Source organism: Lithobates pipiens, unplaced genomic scaffold (genome assembly GCF_037356315.1).
Source record: "Lithobates pipiens isolate NorthernLeopardFrog02 unplaced genomic scaffold, aLitPip1_a1.2 Scaffold_10, whole genome shotgun sequence".
Classification (NCBI taxonomy): Eukaryota; Metazoa; Chordata; class Amphibia; order Anura; family Ranidae; genus Lithobates; species Lithobates pipiens.
The window spans coordinates 132,100,506-132,126,285 of record NW_027507686.1 but is presented as its reverse complement, the minus strand read 5'-3'; positions in this window follow the sequence as shown (position 1 = coordinate 132,126,285).

Here is a 25,780-nt window from a genome sequence, read left to right as displayed (position 1 = left end):
GCACTGGAGACAGATGGCACTGATAGGTGGCACAGGGAACAGATGGCACTGATAGGTGGCACTGGGGACAGGTGGACATGTGTGTGTGTTTTACTGTGTGTGTTTTACTGTGTGTGTTTTACTGTGTGTTTGTGTGTGTGTTTTACTGTGTGTGTACTCACTGTCACTGATGCTGTAGCTGCAGCACGGAAGCTCTCCCACCTCACACGCTGTCTCTGTGTGAGGAGAGGAGCCGGCGATGAGAGATGATCTCATATGTTTACATATGTTTACATATGAGATCACTGCTCATTGGACAGGCCGATCAAGTGCTAAATGGCCGCTGTGATTGGCCATTTAGCACGATCTGTGATTGGCTGTGTCCGAGGGACACGGCCAACACAGAACTTCCCAGATGCGCGCCCGCGGTGGCGCACATTGGGGAAGTAAACAGGAGGACGTCCAGGGACACCCTCCCGGCAGTTAGCATCCGCTCTGTAGCCGTCTTTTGGCTATAGGGCGGGCGCAAAGTGGTTAAACAATTCATGAACAACCCAGAATTAGAATGCTGCCAAAAGTTTAGAATGGGAGATATTATTAGCTGAACCTTACAAAATTAACTTATACTCCACACTCCCAAAATAAATATATACTGTATATAGGCAGTGCTATGTTCCTAATTATTTGTGCTAACCTATAATGTTGATATAGAATTCATAACAGTGATTTAAAAAACATGAATCATATAATGTATAATCAAGAAATGTGCAGCTATAAGTCTATGTGACTCACAACAATTATTTAGCAGTTCATCCAAACATGTGAACAATGCAAACAATTGCAGAGTGGAAATGGCTAAATACAATTTAGAAAGGCAGAGCATGTCCCCCAAAGAGAAGAAAAAAATATCCATCACATGTGCAAGGTAGAGCTCCAAAGCTGAATACCAAAAGCCTATGACCCTCTATTTAAGAGCGGTCAGAATGAGCATGAAACTGATCATAGGACTCCTTTGGGCAGCTGTCAAATTCCCAGTAGCATGAGCTCCATCAGTACATCACCAGATCTCTTCCCTGGTAGATGATGTCATACACAAGAATAGGACCCACACATAGTGTGAAATCTTCCAAAACTCATTTATTAGATAAAGTATTGCACTTACCTAGATTGCCACATATAAAAACAATAGGTAACGAGCATCAGCCAACATCCAAACAAGGAGGCGGATTTGTACGTGCTAACATGCTTCAGTAGGGCACGCCCATAGGATTGTTCCAATTTTGGACTGTCTGACAGTGTCTGTGCAGTTGGAGTGCAGTCAAAAATGAATCCCCCTGCATCTGATGGGAATGGGCCATTACTGTCCCTGGCCAACCCCTTTCATTAATTGTATTTACATAATTTCAATCATGGAGGCTCAGCATCACATGTTGGTATTACCTAGGGCAACCTACACAATTACTGTTCTTGGTCCATCTCTTTTATTCATTGGATCTCAGTTTTTTCACAGTTGTACAGGCTCCTTTCCTGTATTGAAACAGCTTTTGTGATTTCGCTACATGCTGCATGTGCTTCTTGCAGTGCTAGAAGCTTCAGCAAGGGAGTTAAAGCCTGCCATGTTTCCTGATTTGAGGACATCTAGAATCATCTAGTGCTTTTCTCTATAACCTTGGCCAACCCCAATAATTCTTTGTATTTCCATGCTTTCAATTATGGAGGCTCAGCATCAAATGTGGGCATTACCTAGTACAGTCTACATACAAATGCAGCCTGCCTAGCAATGCCCACCCCTATAGACTGACAATCACCCATCAAAGCATTGTGCTATTTCCATAACTCCTCCTAACTGCTTGTAATATGGCTAAGGGTTCTTGAAAGGAATACTGAGGCATGGTGCTGAGATATTTTTTGAAAACTATGTACATACAGAAGCACAGTGACCTAGTGATGACACTGCTGGGTCTAATAATACGTTATGTAATAAAAATAGGTTTTATTTAAATATTTCATTTAAATGTTGATAAGGAGGGAAATGAGAAAAATCAGCTTTCATTTAGACATAAAGCTTTCTTGGAAAAAATAAGATTCACACTGGATCAGGTTTGCCTCTTAACACGGCATGCAGGATTAGTTATCTTTATATCAGACATGATTGTTTTGTTGCATATTTTTTGTGTGATTTATGTACTATATACAGTTAATATTGCAATCTTTTAAACTTCTTCTAAAATCAACAGCATACAATCAAAAGCCATTTGATCATTCTAGAACCCTTTTTCAGATTATTATGGCCCACTTTTGAAATCAACACAATTCAAATACACCAATCCTTTGCCACTAGATGACAAAATTAACACTAGATGACAAAAAAGCAGCAACAGTTCCAGTGTCCTTCTTAATAACATTCTGTAACTCTGTAATTTTATGGTATACTTGAGGAGGCTGCAGCAAAGACAAGGACTCTGGACAAGTAAACCCTATTGAGGGTCAAATATAAAATATCCATAGCTTTTATACCAGCTTTGCTGATATTCTCATCCAATTCAGGTTGACCAGTAAAATTCTCTCCAAATATCGGCGTATTTTATCAAGTGATTATTAAATCTGGAGCATTACAAGGACCACTCCTAATGGCTTATAAATATTTCTGAATTCAAGAGATTACTTGGTAAATACATTTTTTTTTTTCCGGATGGCAAAATCTCAACAATACAAAACCAAAGTTAATTACTCTTTTTTTTTTTTTTACCTCTGCCTAGAGGCATATTTACACGTGGGCACCCAGGCCAATGTGGTTTTGTAAAAGCCACTGGCAGTATGATTATTTCGGATTTTAGGTGCTAAAAGCGGTACAATTATTTTGCATGAAAATTTGGTGTTTTATATTGTAGTCCCGTAATTCTTAGCAATAACTCACTTAAATCTGTCCAAACCAGAGTCTAGCAGACATCACGGGTATGATAAAGTTTGAAAAATGAAATCATAAATTATAATATAATAAATAATTATAAATAATTGTACCAAATAATAATATAACAATAATAAAAATTATTCAATAATGTAATCAAATCAAAAACACAGAAATTTGCTCAGTTGCAGAATTGTCACTGTCGTTACTTTTCAGTATTTGATGACGGATCTCCCCACAAATCACTATCCCGCAATTCTGCGAGTGATTACAATTTATTATTGCTGTTTTCTAGCTGGTCTAAAATAATTTTTGATGTAAAGGGACAGTTTTGGTTGCTAGGAACAATCTCCAGTTTCCAGGCATAAAGAACAGTTTTTTAAGATAAAACTGCATGCAGGACACTGGGCAGACCACTAGGGACAAAGAGGATGTGAAATTATTACATACAGCAATGTAATCTGTAAGATTACATTATACTGTATGTATACTGTGTGTTTCACTTTTTTGAATTTGGCGCCGATCTCCGTCCCCGTGCGTCGCAACGCTCGCAGCTCCGTGATAGATTGAGTGTGACACGGCTCGTTCGTACAGCGCTGGGACATCGCTGGATCCAGGGGACAAGGTAAGTAAGCATCTTCCTGCATTCCTGCATTCAGCGATGCGGTCCTGAGTCTGGCTCGGGGTTACCGCTTTTGGTAAAAAAATTCCACCCCGAGCCAGACTCGGGAATACTGCCGGGGGGGTTAAAAACAGAGGTTTTAGCTGCACACATTTGTAAATATATGTGGAATGAAAAAGTGGTGAAAATACTGCGTCAACCTCGGAGAAGAGCAGCCAACACAACAATAAGCCTTATTGTAAATTAGTATGTGTAGTAAATGTGTAGCCCTAATAATATCTACAAACCACAGGGATATGTCTAAGCCCTTGTACACACGGTCGGAGATTCCAACGGAATGTGTCCTATCGGACCGTTTTGTCGGATATTCCGACTGTGTGTGGTCTCCATCGGACTGTTTCCATCGGAATATCCGACGGACCGACTTTTCCAACTTGCCGGTAAAATTTTCCGCCAAAATGCTCCGATCGGACATACTCCGATCATGTGTAGCCTACTCCGACGGACAAAGTGCCACACATGCTCAGATCAAATTCCTAGACCAAAGCTATTGGCTGCTAGCCTGAACGTAGTCCCGTCGTAACGAAATAACGTCATCACGTCATCACTTTGTCATCACTTTGTCATCACGTCATCACGTCATCACTTTGTTCGACCGTGTGTATGCAACAGTTTCAGACAAAATCCGTCGGACAAAATCCAATGGATTTGGTTGTCAGAATGTCCGACCATGTGTACAAGGGCTAAGCCCTTGTACACACGGTCGGACATTCCGGGAACCAAATCTGTCGGATAAATTCCGACGGATTTAGTCCGGAAGAGGTACGGAAGAGGTCCGGAAGTGGTGTTGCATACACACAGTCGGACTAAGTTGACGGAAGTTCCGGTTGACAAGAACGCGGTGACGTAAGCCGTGTATGACAGGACTAGAAAAAGGAAGTTCAGCACCACGTCCCGCACCCTTTGGGCTCCTTCTGCTGATCTCGTGTTTATTGCGTGTTAGTAGAAGTTTGGTGAGAGACGATTTGCGCTTTTCAGATTTGTGCTTCAGTTCGTTACTGCTCTTCAGTTTGTGTTTGTGGGTGCGTATCTGATTATCAGTGCGTGTAGTCAGTAAGCATTTGTTTCTCATTGTGGACTATATCTTGGTATAGTACGCTTTGATTTGCATTGCTTATTGTTTGCTTGCTTCTGCTTTTCAGGTTGTTCTTTCAGGCATTGTGTTTATCGGTGCTTTCTGTTGTCCGTTCTGACTAGCCGACCGTTTTAAACTATTTTTTGTGTACGTACTCGTCATAGAGTTTGTGCTGTGCAGGGGCTTGGTTGGGCTTTTAGCTTTCACACAAGCCCGGTCCATAAACAGGGTGAGGAGGCGTTTGTGGACCAAGAATTGGTTGTGCCAGCGTGACCAGTTCTCGCACATGCCTTTGCTCCATGAGATCCGGGAGAATAATCCTGATGATTTCAGGAATTATCTCCGGATTACGGACCCCGTTTTTCACCGTCTGCTGGCTTTGCTGTCCCCTTATATCAACAGCCAGGATACCTGCATGCAGCAAGCCATCACTCCGGAGCAGAGACTCATCGCCACGTTGCCCTACTTGGCGACAGGGAGAAGCCTTCAGGACCTGTAGTTCTCCACAGGCATCTCCCCCCAGGCTCTGGAAATCATTATTCCAGAGACCTGTTCTGCCATCATTCAGGTCCTGCAGAAGGACTATATGAAGGTAAGTTTTATCCTTTAACATCACATTCTATGTATTTAATGATTGCTAATGTCTTGGATTTCTTTCCTCATTCCCTAATTACCATGATTGCAATATGCTCTAGTTGATATGCTCTGCCCCTTTGTCCTCATGCATGCTGGAAGCTTTTCAAGTTCCTTTTTTGTCCATCATGCATATTTGCCTTCACTAACTTCCCCAGCATGCTCTTCTGGGCCCATAAACCTATAGTCTAGTCACTTAGCAATCTCTTTTGTCAGCTCCATAGTATTGCTTTCCCCTAAACAACCCCTAAAATGTCTACAAATGTTATGTGTGTGCTTAAATGCATGCAGAGTGACATTTTTTTTTTTTTTTGGTTGGGCCAAATTCATTAGGAACCCCCCTCCCCCAACTGCTAGGTCAGCCAATAGCAATCCTCTATCTGCTGACTTTTCCAAACCCAATACACACTCTACCTACCTTTTTTCTGGTCAGATTTATGGACAAATTCACCAAAGCATGTAGTGCAAGGGCCTGCCTCAATACTTTCAAATGCTACAGTTTATTTATTTTTTCCTCCTATTATTATCTTGATAGGTAATAGCAGAATGTCAAAATATGCTTCCATTTTTTTTCTTTTTGGTATTATGTCACTTCTTACCTGTCCGGTGGGCTGCCAATAGTGTAATTAAGGAGGGGCTGCCCAAAGTATCACACATTATTTATGCATTCAGCTCTCAATCAAGTGGAGAGGATTACCTGTCCAAAACATCCTCCCCCCCCCTCATTTTTTGCAAGGGCCCATCAGATAGGGGAGTGGGGGGTGGGGGAGGGATGGGGGGGGGTGATGATTCTGATAAGGGGACCTTATACTTTAGGCTTTAAATACTAATTTCCCAAAATGTTATACTGATCTTGGCCAAAAATGTTTGTGTCTAATCTGCTTGCAATGTTGATATGCCAAATTACTAATTTTTTTGTCTTGTTTCACTCCACAGTTTCCTTCAACGCCACAGGAATGGCAGACTGTGGCCTCTCACTTTGCAAGCCATTGGGACTTTCCCAATTGTGGAGGTGCAATTGACGGGAAAAACGTCCGCATCATCCCACCCCCCAAATTGGGGCCGTACTATTATAATTACAAGGGGTTTAATAGTATTGTGATGTTGGCGGTGGTGTCAGTGACCTATGACTTTCTTTATGTGGACGTGGGGCAAAATGCCCGGATGTCGGATGGTGGAGTGTTCTCATGGACGGAATTCTACTGACGTCTCCAGAGGGGCAGTCTGGGCTTACCACCCCCAGAGGAGAATGTACAAGTACTCCCGTTCGTATTTGTCGCAGATGAAGCGTTTGCCCTGGCAAACCACCTGATGCAGCCTTTTCTGATGAGGACTCTCACCCCGGATCAGAGGATCTTTAATTTCCGGCTAGCCAGAGCCAGAAGAGTTGTGGAGAACACTTTTGGAATACTGGCCAGCTGGTTCCGCCTATTTTTGACGCCAATACACATGGCGGAATATAAACTCATTCACATAGTGCTTGCCTGCTGTGTTCTGCACAATTTCTTGAAAAGACATTCAGCTAACTATGTGGTCTCAGTTGGCCGAGATGCAGACTTGCCTAAAAATGACAATCTCATGGCCCTTGAAGCTGCTCGTCCTGACTTGCCCCCTCAAAGCGCCCACGAGGTCAGAACCCAATACATGGAGTACTTTGTGGGTAGGGGGGCCATTGATATGCCAGACAATGTCTGAGAGGCATTTTTTAACCACTTGCCGACCGCCGCACGACGATATACGTCGGCAGAATGGCACGGGCAGGCATATGGGCGTATATATAAGTCCCTGCCTGCCCGCGGGTGGGGGGCCCGATCGGGCCCCCCCCCCGGTGCCTGCGGTGGTCGGCATTCCTTCGAGAGCGATCCGGGATGAGGGGGCGGCCATTCATTCATGGCCACCCCCTCGCGATCGCTCTCGACGAATGGAAATCCCCCGTGACATCACTTCCTCTCCTGTAATGTAAACACAGGAGAGGAAGTGATGTATTCTCTCCTCCGTGTCGGTATTTTTCGTTCCGACACGGAGGAGAGCGGATCGGTGAGTTGCACCAACACTCTACACACACAGTAGAACATGCCAGGCACACTCACACCCCCCCTTTACCCCCCGATCACCCCCCCAATTACCCCTGCCCCCCAGTCACAGTGACACCAATGTCATTTTTTTTTTTTTTTTTTTTTTTTTGCATTGGTGTCATTTGTGACTGTAATAACTGTTAGGGCAGTTAGAGTTAGCCCCCTTTAGTTCTAATGTACCCCCCTAACCCCCCCAATAAAGGTTTAACCCCGTGATCACCCCCCGTCGCCAGTGTCACTAAGGCTGGGTTCACATTGCAGCGGTTTATGAGAACGAATGTGATTCGCACCGCACTGCAGTGCAAATCACATCCGATCTCTGTGCGATTCGAGTTCAGCCATTCGCCGCACCCGCCGCACCCGCCACACCCGCCGCACCCGCCGCAAATTCGCACGGGACCCTTTTTTTGGCCCGCAGCAGAATCGGATCGCATGGGTGTTCACACCATGCGATCCGAGTTTGCAGATCGCACTGCGATATGCGAACTGATCTGGGGGTGTCAGTAACATTTCACTGACACTCCCAGCAGTTCGCATAGGGCAGTGTGAACTGCCGCCTGGAGGCATGCGATGCGGGAACCCGCCGCGGATTCGCGGCGTTTCCGCATCGCTCCAGTGTGAACCCAGCCTAATAAGCGATCATTTTTCTGATCGCCGTATTAGTGTCACAGGTGACGCTAGTTAGGCAGGTAGGTATTTAGGTTCGCCGCAGCTTTTTATAGCGCCAGGGACCCCCATATACTACCGCATAAAGCCCCCTGATTTCCCCCTAGTTAACCCTTTCACCAGTGATCACCATATAACTGTTACAGGTGACGCTGGTTGGTTAGTTATTTTTTATAGTTTCAGGGCACCCGCCATTTATTACCTAATAAAGGTTTAACCCCCTGATCACCCGGCGGGTGTCATTTGTGACTAATAACTGTTAGGGCAGTTAGGGTTAGCCCCCTTTAGTTCTAAGGTACCCCCCTAACCCCCCCAATAAAGGTTTAACCCTGTGATCACCCCCCGTCGCCAGTGTCACTAAGGCTGGGTTCACATTGCAGCGGTTTGAGAACGGATGTGATTCACACCGCACTGCAGTGCAAATCACATCCGATCTCTGTGCGATTCGAGTTCAGCCATTCGCCGCACCCGCCACACCCGCCGCACCCGCCGCAAATTCGCACGGGACCCTTTTTTTGGCCCGCAGCAGAATCGGATCGCATGGGTGTTCACACCATGCGATCCGAGTTTGCAGATCGCACTGCGATATGCGAACTGATCTGGGGGTGTCAGTAACATTTCACTGACACTCCCAGCAGTTCGCATAGGGCAGTGTGAACTGCCGCCGGGAGGCATGCGATGCGGGAACCCGCCGCGCATTCGTGGCGTTCCCGCATCGCTCCAGTGTGAACCCAGCCTAATAAGCGATCGTTTTTCTGATCGCTGTATTAGTGTCACAGGTGACGCTAGTTAGGCAGGTAGGTATTTAGGTTCGCCGCAGCTTTTTATAGCGCCAGGGACCCCCATATACTACCGCATAAAGCCCCCTGATTGCCCCCTAGTTAACCCTTTCACCAGTGATCACCATATAACTGTTACAGGTGACGCTGGTTGGTTAGTTATTTTTTTATAGTTTCAGGGCACCCGCCATTTATTACCTAGTCTCACTAGTGTACCCCTAAATTTAGGGGTGTCTACTTTCCAAAATGGGGTCATTTGGGGGGGGTTTGTGCCATCTTGGCATTTTATGGCCTTCAAAACTGTAACGCCCTTAGAAAGCCTGAAGGCGGTGCTTGGTTTTCGGGGCCCCGTACGCGGCTAGGCTCCCAAAAAGTCCCACATATGTGGTATCCCCGTACTCAGGAGAAGCAGCAGAATTTATTTTGGGGTGTCATTTCACATATGCCCATGGCATGCGTGAGCAATATATCATTTAGTGACAACTTTGTGAAAAAAAAAAAAAAAAAAAAAAAGTTTGTAATTTTCCCGCAACTTGTGGCAAAATATAAAATATTCCATGGACTCAACATGCCTCTCAGCAAATAGCTTGGGGTGTCTACTTTCTAAAATGGGGTCATTTGTGGGGGTTTTGTGCCATCTTGGCATTTTATGGCCTTCAAAACTGTAATAGGTAGTGAGAAGTGAACTCAAAAATTTACGCCCTTAGAAAGCCTGAAGGCGGTGCTTGGTTTTCGGGGCCCCGTACGTGGCTAGGCTCCCAAAAAGTCCCACATATGTGGTATCCCCGTACTCAGGAGAAGCAGCAGAATTTATTTTGGGGTGTCATTTCACATATGCCCATGGCATGTGTGAGCAATATATCATTTAGTGACAACTTTGTGAAAAAAAAAAAAAAAAAAAGTTTGTAATTTTCCCGCAACTTGTGGCAAAATATAAAATATTCCATGAACTCAACATGCCTCTCAGCAAATAGCTTGGGGTGTCTACTTTCTAAAATGGGGTCATTTGTGGGGGTTTTGTGCCATCTTGGCATTTTATGGCCTTCAAAACTGTAATAGGTAGTGAGAAGTGAACTCAAAAATTTACGCCCTTAGAAAGCCTGAAGGCGGTGCTTGGTTTTCGGGGCCCCGTACGCGGCTAGGCTCCCAAAAAGTCCCACATATGTGGTATCCCCGTACTCAGGAGAAGCAGCAGAATTTATTTTGGGGTGTCATTTCACATACGCCCATAGCATGTGTGAGCAATATATCATTTAGTGACAACTTTGTGTAAAAAAAAAAAAAAAAATTTTTTTTTGTCATTATTCAATCGCTTGAGGCAAAAAAATAAAATATTCAATGGGCTCAACATGCCTCTTATCAATTTCCTTAGGGGGTCTACTTTCCAAAATGGGGTCATTTGGGGGGGTTTTGTATTGCCCTGCCATTTTAGCACCTCAAGAAATGAGATAGGCAGTCGTAAACTAAAAGCTGCGTAAATTCCAGAAAACGTACCTTAGTTTGTAGATGTGACAACTTTTGCGCAAACCAATAAATATACAATTATTGACTTTTTTTTTACCAAAGACATGTGGCTGAATACATTTTGGCCTAAATGTATGACTAAAATTGAGTTTATTGGATTTTTCTAATAACAAAAAGTAGAAAATATCATTTTTTTTCAAAATTTGCGGTCTTTTTACGTTTATATCGCAAAAAATAAAAATCGCAGAGGCAATCAAATACCATCAAAAGAAAGCTCTATTTGTGGGAAGAAAAGGACGCAAATTTTGTTTGGGTACAACATTGCATGACCGCGCAATTACCAGTTAAAGCAGCGCAGTGCCAAAGTGTAAAAAGACCTCTGGTCATTTACCAGCAAAATGGTCCGGTCTGAAAGTGGTTAATAAATATTTATTTGAAAGTACAATAATCTTTGTTTTCATTTACTGCTTGGCTTGTTTTTAGGTGTCTCCAAGGTCTTTTTGCTTTTTTTTGTTGGGCCTTTTTCTACAACAGTGCAAACCCAAGTTCTGAGCGAGATGAGGTGACAGTCTCTTCTTCAGATAATCTTATTATTTTGTGGGTCTGCTACACACACACCTTCTTTTTGTTGCTAATGTATGTAGTGCATTACTGACAAAAATATTGCTAATTTTCAGCACCATGGCAGAAATATGTGGGGTCAGGAAAATGGCGTGATTGGGGAAATTTACACATCACTGTGGGTGTTATTTACTAAAGGCACATCCACTATGCACTACAAGTGCACTGCAAAAGTGCACCTGAAACTGTAAATAACACCCATTGTCACAGAAAACAACAACTTTACTCCAAATACTGCTTTTGCGCATTGAAAAGGAAGCCACACATTGTTGATAATTTTACTTTTTAATCAAAGCACATTCACATGTGCATTTAGAAAAGGGTTTTACAACAAACCAACATATTGGGTGTATCGAAAACATTATTTTCGGTTATTGTTTTGTAACTTAGCGTTTTTGTGTAAACAGGCATGTATCAAAGCATAACACAGAACACAGGAACTTACAAAGTTCAACTCTGAAAAGTGAAGACAATATCAGACATGAGTATGTACAAACTGGTCTGATATTGCCTTCATCACATGGGGTGTCACCCCTGGAAAAGCCAAATTTGGAAGATGCACACAGTGTGTCAACATGTGCTATCTCCCATCATGGGGGATAAATGTACATGTTTTGGGGGTGCAACCCCTTCATCTCAGCCACTTTCCACAAAACACGTACTTTGATCCCCCATGATGGAAGATAGCACATGTTGACACACTGTGTGCATCTTCCAAATTTGGCTTTTAGTAAAATACAAAAGTTGTTTGTTTGAAAAAAAAAACCCAAGCTAGTTTGGGGTGTTTCAAACTCTCCCCAAAACATCAATGATGTTCTTCATTTTATGTTGAAGATCATTGATGTTTTTCTGTATAATTTCTAAATCACGATCGCACCCCATTATCTCCCCAATCAGGATCTGGGCACTTTCACTGGTAAAATGTGATTCTTCTTCCACATCACCTAAAAAAAACAAAAATAAACACCCCATGTATTATAAATGTGACGACATACATTGATTAGCTTACCGTAAGCTGTGGTCTCCGACACCCTGTTGTGGTGACAATTTGTCCAACTTCAACAATCTCTCCTTCCTCCTCCTGCTCCTCTGCTTCTGGTGTTGGAATTTTGCTTTCTTTGGGAGGTGTGGGGTCCCTGGTGTCCTCAGACTTCCCAAGTCTTCTCTTCCCTATGAAAATGTAAAAAAGGAATACTTAGCACACAGAGGGAAGAAATAGGAATATGAAACATTGCTTGGAAGCGTCGTACAATTGTGTTTTTTGGCCGAGTTCAAAGGTGAGAACATTATTTTGGACACTTTCTAAAGCTGGAATACTTGCCTGCAGTGTGAAGAAATGTAGTGAAGTGTAATTTGGGAAAACATCATTTTGGGAGTGGGCTAACGAACGATGTTTATTGCGAACAATTGAACCCATGAACTTGAAAGTGGCCATTTTAAACTGTACAACATTAAATCAAAGCACATGGAGCAGTATGCAAGAAATACTAATCATATGAACACACGACAACTACTTACTTTTTTGAAGAACACACTTGATCCTTCTGTACTGATCGTGCTCCCTCAGTTTCAGGTCTGACCAGCATTTTATCAGTTGATCCTTGGATCGTCGTACCCCAAAATTCTTCTGAAGACTCTTCACAACTTTAGTCATGATCTTGGCCTTTCTGATATTTGGGTTTGGATAAGGTCCATACTTCCCATCATAGTCCTTCCTCTTCAATATGTCCACCATCTCCAACATCTCTCCAAAAGACATATTTGAGGCCTTAAAGCTTCTCCTCCGGGATCGGGACATTTCAGGCTCCAGGCTTTCCTCGCCCTCCTCCTCGTTAGTGGAACTCTGATTGCGCACCTGCTGTGTCTCTGCCATGTGCTCTCCCCACTGCACTGAAAGAGAAGGGGCGGGGAATAGTCTATAAAGAACGTCAGGGGCGGGCGGAGTTTCACGCATGTGCACTGTATATAAAACGCAACAAGCGCGTGTCGCACGTACGATCTGTGAACAGAGTGAGGAGCTGATGCGCCGATCGTGCAAACGAAGGTACAATTTTTAACTTGGTACATCACTAGCCTATACTGCATCTATATAGGCCTATGTTGGGACAAGATTAGGAGGGTTTAGCATGGCATTATTATTGTGTGTTTGTCTTATGTTATGTCTTGCAGACAAGATGGATCCCTTCAAAAACTCCAATTTTATGGGGCTATTCATTGAACTGCTCAGGGAGCTGCCCTGCCTGTGGCAGATGAACGACCCCTTTTATAATGACCGAAGAAAGAGGAAGGCAGTGCTGGAGAAACTTCTTGCTTTGGTGAAGATCATGGTCCCCACGGCAGACATGACCTATGTGATGGCCAAAATTGGTGCCCTGAAGAGTACATATCTCAGGGAGAGAAAGAAGCACCAGGATTCCCTGAGATCAGGAGATCCAGATGCCATTTATGTCCCCAGGATGGTGTACTACGAGAGGCTGCATTTTCTGGTAGACCAGAGGGAACCCAGGCCACCACTCGACCGTCTTCCTTCAAGGCTTCCTTCACCCCCAGCTGAGGCTTCTGATGTCCAACCTGGGCCTTCCAGGCAGCAACATGTGGAGGGGCCCAGCTTGAGACAAGTATAGCCTAGTTGACCATATTTCTTGTCGTACATTTAATGATGTTAACTAGATGTTATTATTGATCAGTAAATTGTGATTTAACAAAGTGGTTTACATCTCAATAGACCGTAGTGACCAAAAATTATTGGGACAAGAATGAAAAATGCTGGATTCAGAATGATAGTCTGTTATATTTGGTAACATTCAATTTGCAACAGTCATGAGCACAAAATTGTGAGATTGATGAGCAAAAAACTAAAACTATGTCCCATTTTCATACACAGGAAGACCTCAGCCGGGGAGAGGCTGTGACAAGTGGCAGCCGGGAGGTCGACCATCGCCCTCCTTCTCCTCCTCCTGCCACAACTACAGGAGCCGAGCCACAGCCTGGAAGGAAGCCTGGAGGGAAGTGCCCAAGGAAGACTAGAGAGTGATGGCCTGGGTTCAGTCTGGTCTGACAGAAGATGCAGCCTCTTGTAGGACCACAGCCTGGGGACATAGATGGCATCTGCTCTTCCTGATCTCTAGGACTTCTGGATCAGACTGCTCTCTCTGAGATATGTACTCCTCAGGCCACCAATTTTGCATTTTCAAATTAGTTCATGTCTGCCCTGGGGGCCCAAGGCCAAATTGACCAGTTTCTCCAGTGCTGCCTCCCTCTTTATTTGTTTGTTTGACACCTAAATAAAGTTTTTTTTTTTGGGTTTAACCACTTTCAGACCGGACCATTTTGCTGGTAAATGACCAGAGGTCTTTTTACACTTTGGCACTGCGCTGCTTTAACTGGTAATTGCGCGGTCATGCAATGTTGTACCCAAACAAAATTTGCGTCCTTTTCTTCCCACAAATAGAGCTTTCTTTTGATGGTATTTGATTGCCTCTGCGATTTTTATTTTTTGCGATATAAACGTAAAAAGACCGCAAATTTTGAAAAAAAATGATATTTTCTACTTTTTGTTATTAGAAAAATCCAATAAACTCAATTTTAGTCATACATTTAGGCCAAAATGTATTCAGCCACATGTCTTTGGTAAAAAAAAAGTCAATAATTGTATATTTATTGGTTTGCGCAAAAGTTGTCACATCTACAAACTAAGGTACGTTTTCTGGAATTTACGCAGCTTTTAGTTTACGACTGCCTATCTCATTTCTTGAGGTGCTAAAATGGCAGGGCAGTACAAAACCCCCCCAAATGACCCCATTTTGGAAAGTAGACCCCCTAAGGAAATTGATAAGAGGCATGTTGAGCCCATTGAATATTTTATTTTTTTGCCTCAAGCGATTGAATAATGACAAAAAAAAAAAATTTTTTTTTTTTTTACACAAAGTTGTCACTAAATGATATATTGCTCACACATGCTATGGGCGTATGTGAAATGACACCCCAAAATAAATTCTGCTGCTTCTCCTGAGTATGGGGATACCACATATGTGGGACTTTTTGGGAGCCTAGCCGCGTACGGGGCCCCGAAAACCAAGCACCGCCTTCAGGCTTTCTAAGGGCGTAAATTTTTGAGTTCACTTCTCACTACCTATTACAGTTTTGAAGGCCATAAAATGCCAAGATGGCACAAAACCCCCACAAATGACCCCATTTTAGAAAGTAGACACCCCAAGCTATTTGCTGAGAGGCATGTTGAGTTCATGGAATATTTTATATTTTGCCACAAGTTGCGGGAAAATTACAAACTTTTTTTTTTTTTTTTTTTTTTAACAAAGTTGTCACTAAATGATATATTGCTCATGCATGCCATGGGCATATGTGAAATGACACCCCAAAATAAATTCTGCTGCTTCTCCTGAGTACGGGGATACCACATATGTGGGACTTTTTGGGAGCCTAGCCACGTACGGGGCCCCGAAAACCAAGCACCGCCTTCAGGCTTTCTAAGGGCGTAAATTTTTGAGTTCACTTCTCACTACCTATTACAGTTTTGAAGGCCATAAAATGCCAAGATGGCACAAAACCCCCACAAATGACCCCATTTTAGAAAGTAGACACCCCAAGCTATTTGCTGAGAGGCATGTTGAGTCCATGGAATATTTTATATTTTGCCACAAGTTGCGGGAAAATTACAAACTTTTTTTTTTTTTTTTTTTTTTCACAAAGTTGTCACTAAATGATATATTGCTCACGCATGCCATGGGCATATGTGAAATGACACCCCAAAATAAATTCTGCTGCTTCTCCTGAGTATGGGGATACCACATATGTGGGACTTTTTGGGAGCCTAGCCGCGTACGGGGCCCCGAAAACCAAGCACCGCCTTCAGGCTTTCTAAGGGCGTTACAGTTTTGAAGGCCATAAAATGCCAAGATGGCACAAACCCCCCCCAAATGACCCCATTTTGGAAAGTAGACACCCCTAAATTTAGGGGTACACTAGTGAGACTAGGTAATAAATGGCGGGTGCCCTGAAACTATAAAAAAATAACTAACCAACCAGCGTCACCTGTAACAGTTATATGGTGATCACTGGTGAAAGGGTTAACTAGGGGGCAATTAGGGGGCTTTATGCGGTAGTATATGGGGGTCCCTGGCGCTATAAAAAGCTGCAGCGAACCTAAATACCTACCTGCCTAACTAGCGTCACCTGTGACACTAATACAGCGATCAGAAAAACGATCGCTTATTAGGCTGGGTTCACACTGGAGCGATGCGGGAACGCCACGAATGAGCGGCGGGTTCCCGCATCGCATGCCTCCCGGCGGCAGTTCACACTGCCCTATGCGAACTGCTGGGAGTGTCAGTGAAATGTTACTGACACCCCCAGATCAGTTCGCATATCGCAGTGCGATCTGCAAACTCGGATCGCATGGTGTGAACACCCATGCGATCCGATTCTGCTGCGGGCCAAAAAAAGGGTCCCGTGCGAATTTGCGGCGGGTGCGGCGGGTGCGGCGAATGGCTGAACTCGAATCGCACAGAGATCGGATGTGATTTGCACTGCAGTGCGGTGCGAATCACATCCGTTCTCATAAACCGCTGCAATGTGAACCCAGCCTTAGTGACACTGGCGACGGGGGGTGATCACGGGGTTAAACCTTTATTGGGGGGGTTAGGGGGGTACCTTAGAACTAAAGGGGGCTAACCCTAACTGCCCTAACAGTTATTAGTCACAAATGACACCCGCCGGGTGATCAGGGGGTTAAACCTTTATTAGGTAATAAATGGCGGGTGCCCTGAAACTATAAAAAAATAACTAACCAACCAGCGTCACCTGTAACAGTTATATGGTGATCACTGGTGAAAGGGTTAACTAGGGGGCAATCAGGGGGCTTTATGCGGTAGTATATGGGGGTCCCTGGCGCTATAAAAAGCTGCGGCGAACCTAAATACCTACCTGCCTAACTAGCGTCACCTGTGACACTAATACGGTGATCAGAAAAATGATCGCTTATTAGGCTGGGTTCACACTGGAGCGATGCGGAAACGCCGCGAATCCGCGGCGGGTTCCCGCATCGCATGCCTCCCGGCGGCAGTTCACACTGCCCTATGCGAACTGCTGGGAGTGTCAGTGAAATGTTACTGACACCCCCAGATCAGTTCGCATATCGCAGTGCGATCTGCAAACTCGGATCGCATGGTGTGAACACCCATGCGATCCGATTCTGCTGCGGGCCAAAAAAAGGGTCCCGTGCGAATTTGCGGCGGGTGCGGCGGGTGTGGCGGGTGCGGCGGGTGCGGCGAATGGCTGAACTCGAATCGCACAGAGATCGGATGTGATTTGCACTGCAGTGCGGTGCGAATCACATTCGTTCTCATAAACCGCTGCAATGTGAACCCAGCCTTAGTGACACTGGCGACGGGGGGTGATCACGGGGTTAAACCTTTATTGGGGGGGTTAGGGGGGTACATTAGAACTAAAGGGGGCTAACTCTAACTGCCCTAACAGTTATTACAGTCACAAATGACACCAATGCAAAAAAAAAAAAAAAATGACATTGGTGTCACTGTGACTGGGGGGCAGGGGTAATTGGGGGGGTGATCGGGGGGTAAAGGGGGGGTGTGAGTGTGCCTGGCATGTTCTACTGTGTGTGTAGAGTGTTGGTGCAACTTACTGATCCGCTCTCCTCCGTGTCGGAACGAAAAATACCGACACGGAGGAGAGAATACATCACTTCCTCTCCTGTGTTTACATTACAGGAGAGGAAGTGATGTCACCGGGGATTTCTATTCGTCGGGAGCGATCGCGAGGGGGTGGCCATGAATGAATGGCCGTCCCCTCGTCCGGGATCGCTCCCGAACGAATACCGACCGCCGCAGGCACCGGGCGGGGGCCCGATCGGGCCCCCGACCCGCGGGAGGCAAGGGACGTACATGTATGTCCTTATGCCTGCCCGTGCCATTGTACCGACGTACATCGGCGTGCGGCGGTCGGCAACTGGTTAAGAAATACTTGCGTATGTGTTTTACTTCAAAAAGGACAGTTTATTTGTAAATAGGCAGGTACATTTCAAAAATACAAAGTGAAATGAATAACAAGGGGCACCAACACTAAACAACCTCCTGTAGATTAAAAAAGAAAAACAAAATTAAAAAGATAATAATGGTGTTGTGGTAAGTTGACACACACAACACACCCAAAAAAATGCAAAGATGACCAAACTATCAAAAAAGGAGATGTTGATTAAAAAAAACAACCACAAAATAAATAAATAAATAAATAAATAAAAAGATTGGATAGATGTGACGATTTAAAATATTGTATTGCTGAAATTAGTAAAAAGAATAAAGAAATATGTTCGGGAGAAGTGTGTGTGAATATGAGCATCAAAACAAGTTCATTCTTGCAGCATTGTAAAGAACAAGAGAATGCGCTGCATGAAATAATTTTTAACATTGCAGCATGACGAATGTGCTATATTGATTATGAGCGGTAGTTTTACCTGAGCGAGTGCTTCCGTGTCTGAATTTGATTGTGAGCATGCGTGGCACCTTGTCCGTCGGAGTAGGCTACATATGATCGGACTATGTCCGATCGGAGCATGTTGTCGGAAAATTTTATAGCCAAGTTGGAAAACTTGGTCTGTTGCATACTCCGACGGAAACAGTCCAATGGAGCCCACACACGGTCGGATTATCCGACAACGCGGCCCTATCAGACATTGTCCATCGGAATGTCCCACCGTGTGTACAAGGGCTAAGGGATGCATACACTGTGAATATATTCACATATCACAAAAGGGAAGGTGTATATAAGAAAAATGTGACCAAACTTGTGTGTAAGTGATGCGACTAAAGAATCACACAAAATCACATGGGTTTTTAAGCAGATAAAAAATCGCACAACAAAAGAAGTGAATATTTATATAGCATTTAATATATTAATGCTAACAAGTGATAACATTGAAAGCAATCTAAATGACTGAGAGTGAAATGTAAAGAATATATGTTTGAGTGAACAAACTAATTATAAATATCATAGGTATATACTATTAAAAGCGGATGGTGATCAAGAGTATATCGCTGAGGATGATAAATCGAATGATGAAAACTCTTGATGCAATAAGGCAAATCACACCAAATAGTATGAATTCATAATTCAATCAAAATCGTTGCGATTAGGAAATTGCGTGAAAGCATATAAACTCAATATGTGAAATCACAAACTGTAAAGTGAGGGCTTCAAAATGGGTGAGTGATAAGTATATATACTGTATGACTCTGAGAAAAACAGAAGGTTTACATTTAAGATGGAAATTCCACGAGGGTTAGCTATATAGTATAAAATACAAATATAGTTGTCTCAAGTATATAGTATAAAATACAGGTATAGTGAACAACAATATTTCAAGTATTTCAAATATATCACTGCAAATAATGAATCAAAAGCATTAATATGTCTCAAATTAGAAAAAACAATTAAATGTGTCCATGATTATAAACTGCTGTAGCGTGCAAGCAAGATGATGTAGGACCAGCCAATATTTCCTCCTATCCTCTTGTGCAATAAACACACACGAACACCCAGGGTAGTGCCTCCACCTTCTGGGGGTAAGAGGGATGGGATACTCTTACCCTAAATGGTGGACCCACTTGTCAGCAGCGGTGGATCAATCAATCATGGACCGGAACCCAGTGAATCTGGGTGGATTCCAGGGAACGGGGCAACAATCTTCTCCCTTGCTGATCAGCTGTGAATCCCAGACTCGCCTCACCACACAGATGTTTTTTTCACAGCTGATCAGCTGTGGTTTTTATATATTATTAGCGCTACAGATTTACTAAATACATGTGGAAGACTACGCCAAGGCTCCTCTGTATACTGCGGCCTTAACTCTATATTTTTGAGAATCTCTAAGTTGAAGCATATATGGCAGTGAATAAATTAGGGGAAGGTTTACCTGGAGGAATCCCACTCCTCCTTAAAGATACAGGGACACATTGAATGCCCAGCAAGAACACAATGGCAGCTGAAGGCATCCAATGTGTCCGTACACCAAATCCAGCAAACAAACTGTACAAAATGTTGGCTACCACCCCAATTTATAACTAACCTTTACTATAAGGTACACATGGAAGGGCAATAAACATCACAGACAAAAATTTCCCAGCACACCTACCAGCCAGTCTGCAAAGAAACCCCCCAAAAAACAAAAACAAATTTATACTGTCTAACAATAAATGTTAAAAGGGAGAATTCAATTGCACACGTGCAAAAAGATGTGGGAGCCACAGTGCCTACATCAAGGCTGGTTCTAACTCTATATTTTTGTGAGTCTCCATCTTGGAACATATACAGTATAACAGTGGATAAATTAAGGACAGGTTTGCCTTGTGGGGGCCCACTCCTCCGTAACCACCTCAATACTAGGCACTTTCAGCCCTTTCCTGCCCAGGCCAATTTTCAGCTTTCAGTGTTGTCTTGCTTTGAATGATAATTACTTAGCCATGCAATGATGTAAAAAAAAAATTTTTTTTCACACAAAAAGAGCTTTCTTTTGGTGGTGTGTAATTGTCATGAATCGCAAGTAATACCTTCATTCCCTGTCTGTATGCTTACCTCTGGTCTGTGTATCAGCCTTGGGCCTGCATTCACACGCCTGCATGGTTATGTAATCTTCCCTTAGCGTGGCTCCAACCTAGACTCTACAGGATGCACTATTTAACAGCATGCTGTCCAAGCCTGCCTTGCCCTAGCAATATTGTGTGTTTGGCTTTCTGTGTGCTTCTTGCCATATGTACTCTACTTCTGTTTACCGATCTTGGCTTATTCTGTGAATATCCTTGCCTGCTTGTTACCCCAACCTTTGGCGTGTTCTTTGTCTATCCTTGTCTGCTAATTGCCAGGGTAGGCTACTAGAAGACAGAGAGGAATCAGCAGTCCAGGACAACAAGGGATAGTCAGGAGTAGGGATGAGCCGAACACCCCCCGGTTCGGTTCGCACCAGAACTTTCGAACGGACCCCAAATTCGTACGAACTTTAGAACCCCATTGAAGTCTATGGGACTCGAACGTTCGAAATTAAAAGTGCTAATTTTAACGGCTAATATGCAAGATACTGTCCTAAAAAGGGTTTGGGGACCTGGCTCCTGCCCCAGGGGACATGGGTCAATGCCTAAAATGTTTTTAAAAATGGCAGTTTTGGCGGGAGCACTGATTTTAATGACGAATAAAGTGAAAAAAAGTGAAATATTCCTTTAAATATGGTGCCTGGGGGGTGTCTGTAGTATGCCTGTGAAGTGCCACGTGTTTCCTGTGTTTAGAACAGTCCCTGCACAAAATGACATTAAACGGAAATAACATCATTTAAAACTGCTTGCAGTTTTAATGTTATATCTGGTTCCTGCAATATGGTTGAAAATCATTGAGAAAAATGGCATGGGTAGCCCTCCCTGCCCATTACCAGCCCCTTTGGGTCTTGTACGCATATTAAGGGGAACCCCGTACCCATATTAAAAAAGGAAATGCGTGTGGCCCCCAGGCCCTATATACTCAGAACAGCAGTATACAGGCGGTGCAAACAAGACAGGGACTGTGTAGGTTTGTTGTGTTAAGTTGAATCTGTTTGTAGCTCCAGTCAAAAAAACTATTTTTAAGCTTTTTGGAAAACATAGGGAAGGGTTATCACCCCTGTATAATTTTTTTTGTCGTACATCTTTTTTCATCTCACTTGCTGTTGTCTCCTTCCGTTTGCAAGTAGGAGATGTTTGTAAGTTGGATGTTTGAAAGTAGGGGCCTGCCCTATATGCTCTGCAGAAATGGCGGAACAAGGTGTTGGTTTTGCCACAACATTGTAAGCCCTCAAAGTGACTCTTGGTGGGCGCTGGAGCGCCCTGCTGTGAATGATTATATCAAGAATTGTAATTACATGCCATTGTTGAACAGTGGTAGAAAAATTGACCTTTGGTGGTTGTGGTGCTGGTGCCACAACACTATAAGTCCTCACAGTTACTCTGGGTGGGCACAGGAACGGGCTCTCCTGTGAAATATTATATCAAGAATTGTAATTACATGTCCCTGTTAAACAGGGGCCGAAAAATTGGGCCTTAGGCACTGATGCTGGTGCCACCACACTGCAACCTCTCCCATATACTCTAGTTTTATTGCAGGAATTAGCCCTGCTGCAAAGCATTGCATCAAAAATTGTACTTAAACGCCCCTGTTAAACAGGGGCAGAAAAATTGGGCCTTAGGCACTGGTGCTGGTTCCACCACACTGCAACCTCTCCCATATACTCTAGTTTTATTGCAGGAATTAGCCCTGCTGCAAAGCATTGCATCAAAAATTGTACTTAAACGCCCCTGTTAAACCGGGGCAGAAAAATTGGGCCTTAGGCACTGGTGCTGGTGCCACCACACTGCAACCTCTCCCATATACTCTATTTTTATTGCAGGAATTAGCCCTGCTGCAAAGCATTGCATCAAAAATTGTAATTAAACGCCCCTGTTAAACAGGGGCAGAAAAATTGGGCTGATGGCATCACCCAGAACCAGAAATGTTCTTCCAACATATCAGCGGAGGAGGAAGAGGATAGACAATCAACATAACAGGACAGCCACTCAGCATCAGCATAGGCAGTCTTGAAGGGATGTGATATTTCAAAAAATATTATTCGGTTACATCAGCTTCAGGTGCTTGGTAGCTGTGGGTGATCCAAGACTGATTCATCTTGATGAAGGTCAGTCGATCAACTGATTCGGTGGACAGGCGCACCCTGTGATCGGTAACAAAGCCACCAGCAGCACTGAAGGTGCGTTCCGAAAGAACGCTGGATGCAGGACAGGCCAGTAGCTCAATTGCATACTGTGCAAGCTCTGGCTAGTGATCCATCCTCAAGACCCAGTAAGCCAGAAGATTTTCAGTGGGAAAGGTGTCCAAGTCTGACCTTGCCCCTAGGTATTCCTGCACCATGTAAATCAGACGCTGGCGATGGTTGCTGGAACCGATCATACCTTGGGGCTGCGGACTAAAAAATTGTCTGAAAGCATCAGTTAGACGGCAACCTTCTCCACCGCTCCTTCTGACCGATGCTTCAGCAACACGTTGTCCAGGACCAGGAGTTTGTAACCTCCCAGTCTCTGGGAACGCGTTGCACAGACCTTTCTGCAAAGCCTCCCGGAGATGTCTCATCCTCTGCTCCCTCTGCGATGGCAAGATAAGGTTGGCAACCTTACCCTTGTACCGTGGATCAAGGAGAGTGGCCAGCCAGTAATGGTCCCTCTCCTTGATCCGAAGAATACGAGGATCCTTCCGCAGGCTTTGCAGGATCAGGGAGGCCATGCATCGTAGTTTAACTGAGGCATTCGGTCCGGAGTCCTCTGGGTCACTAAGGACAACATGATCCGCAGCTACCTCCTCCCAGCCACGTACAAGTCCACTGTTTTTTTTGGACTGTAAATCATCCCTACAAGACTGCTGATGCTGAGTGCCAGCCTCCACCTCCATGCTGACACAATCATCCTCCTCCTCCTCTTCCTCCTCCTCATCCTCTTCCTGTGTGATGGGTGGCACAGCAGGAACACTGTCTGGATAAAGGGGGCCTTGAGAGGCAAGGAAGTCCTCCTCTTCCTGCCTCTGTTCTGCCTCAAGTGCCCTGTCCATTATTCCACGCAGCGTATGCTCCAAGAGGTGGACAAGAGGTACAGTGTCACTGATGCATGCACTGTCACTGCTCACCATCCTTGTGGCCTCCTCAAACGGTGACAGGACAGTGCATGCATCCCTGATCATGCCCCACTGGGGTGGTGAGAAAAAACCGAGCTCCCCCGACCCTGTCCTGGTGCCGTAGTCGCACAGGTACTCATTGATGGCCCTCTGCTGTGTGTGCAGCCGCTGCAGCGTGGCCAACGTTGAGTTCCACCTGGTGGGCATGTCACATATAAGGCGGTTCTTGGGCAGGTTCAACTCCTTTTGGAGCTCAGCCAGCCGAGCACAGGCATTAAATGATCGGCGGAAATGCACACAGACTTTCCTGGCCTGCTTCAGGACATCCTGTAAGCCCGGGTACCTGCCCAAGAACCGCTGCACCACCAGGTTAAGGACATGAGCTACACAGGGCACATGGGTCAGTTGTCCCTGTCGGAGGGCAGAGAGGAGGTTGGTGCCATTGTCGCAAACCACCATTCCTGGCTTAAGCTGGCATGGCGTCAACCACCTCTCGGCCTGCCCCTGCAGAGCTGACAAAACATCCGCCCCTGTGTGGCTCCTGTCCCCCAAACAAACCAGCGCAAGCACGGCATGGCATAGTTTTGCCTGCGTACTTGCGTAGCCCCTGGAACGCCTACGGAGCACCGCTGGTTCTGAGGACAGAGCACTGGAAGAGGCCATGTAGGAAGAAGAAGAGGAGGGGGTGGAGGAGAGAGGTGTGTCACAACCAATAGTAGCATTTTGAAGGCGTGGTGGCGGAACAACCTCCAACACTACTGCACCTTGTCCTGCATCCTTCCCAGCTGCCAGAAGAGTGACCCAATGGGCCGTGAAAGACAGGTAATGTCCCTGTCCATGCCTGCTGGACCATGAGTCAGCGGTAATATGCACCTTACCGCTGACCGCCCTGTCCAGTGAGGCAAGGACATTGCCTTCCACATGCCGGTAGAGAGCCGGAATCGCCTTCCGTGAGAAAAAGTGGCGTTTGGGGACCTGCCACTGAGGAACCGCACATTGTACAAACTCACGGAAGGGGGCCGAGTCTACCAACTGAAAAGGCAGCAGTTGAAGTGCTAGCAATTTAGCCAAGCTAGCATTCAACCGCTTGGCATGTGGATGGCTGGGAGTGAACTTCTTTCGCCGGTCCAGCAGCTGGGGCAGGGACATTTGCCTGCTATAATCGGACGTGGGTGTACTGCTAGCAGAGTGCCCGGAAGCACTTGGCTGTGACACACCTAATTCTACACCTTCATTCCTCTCAGAGCAGGTTTTAGAGAGGACTGAAGGTCTAGTGGGGTTGGAGATGCCAGCTGATGAGGAGTAAGGAGAGGTCCGCTTTGTTCTTTGGTGTGGGTCTTTGAGGTACGCTTGCCAACGAGCTGCATGGCAGGTCAACATATGTCTGGTCAAGCATGTGGCGCCCAAGCGGCTGATGTTTTGGCCACGCAAGATACACTTGAGACATATGTTGCAAATAGCAGCGGTGCGATCTGATGCACTCGTCTCAAAAAAGGCCCACACCAAAGAACTTTTAGAATAACGCGCAGAGGCAGCGCCCTGCACAGGCGGAGCTCTGCGGTGTGATTCAGTCGGTGTGCTGCCCCTAAGCTGGCCCCCGGAGGGCATCCTGCCTCGTTGGACATATGCCTCCTCCTCCTCCTCTCTCCTACCAGGCACCCACGTGGAGTCAGTGCCCTCATCATCCCCTCCCTCTTCATCGTAGCAAACCTGGCAATATGCTGCAGCTTTTGGAACATGACTGCCAGATTGCTGTCCTTCTTGAGCATCCCCTCTCTCTGCATTTACACTACTGCCTTCCTCTAGCTGAGTGTCATCATCAGAGCCTGCAAAACACTGGGCATCCTCCTGGAGAATGTACCCAACACTGTGCTCAAAGAGTTCAGGAGACTCCTCAGGAGGACGTGGTGGGTCTAGGGAAGGAGTCACTGATGATGACATTGAGACGAAGGAAGACGATGCGTTGGCAGCTGCTATGCTAGTACCCCGAGACTGGGTGAGAGAGGATGAGGAGGATGAAGAGGGCTTGGTCATCCACTCTACCAAGTCGTTGGCATGTTGCGGTTCAACATGTCCAGCTGCCGAAAAGAAGGACAAGCGTGTCCCATGGCCACGTGCTGATGACAATGCACCACGTCCACTACCAGCACTGTTGTCTCTAGACACAGAGCCTGCTTGCCCTCTTTT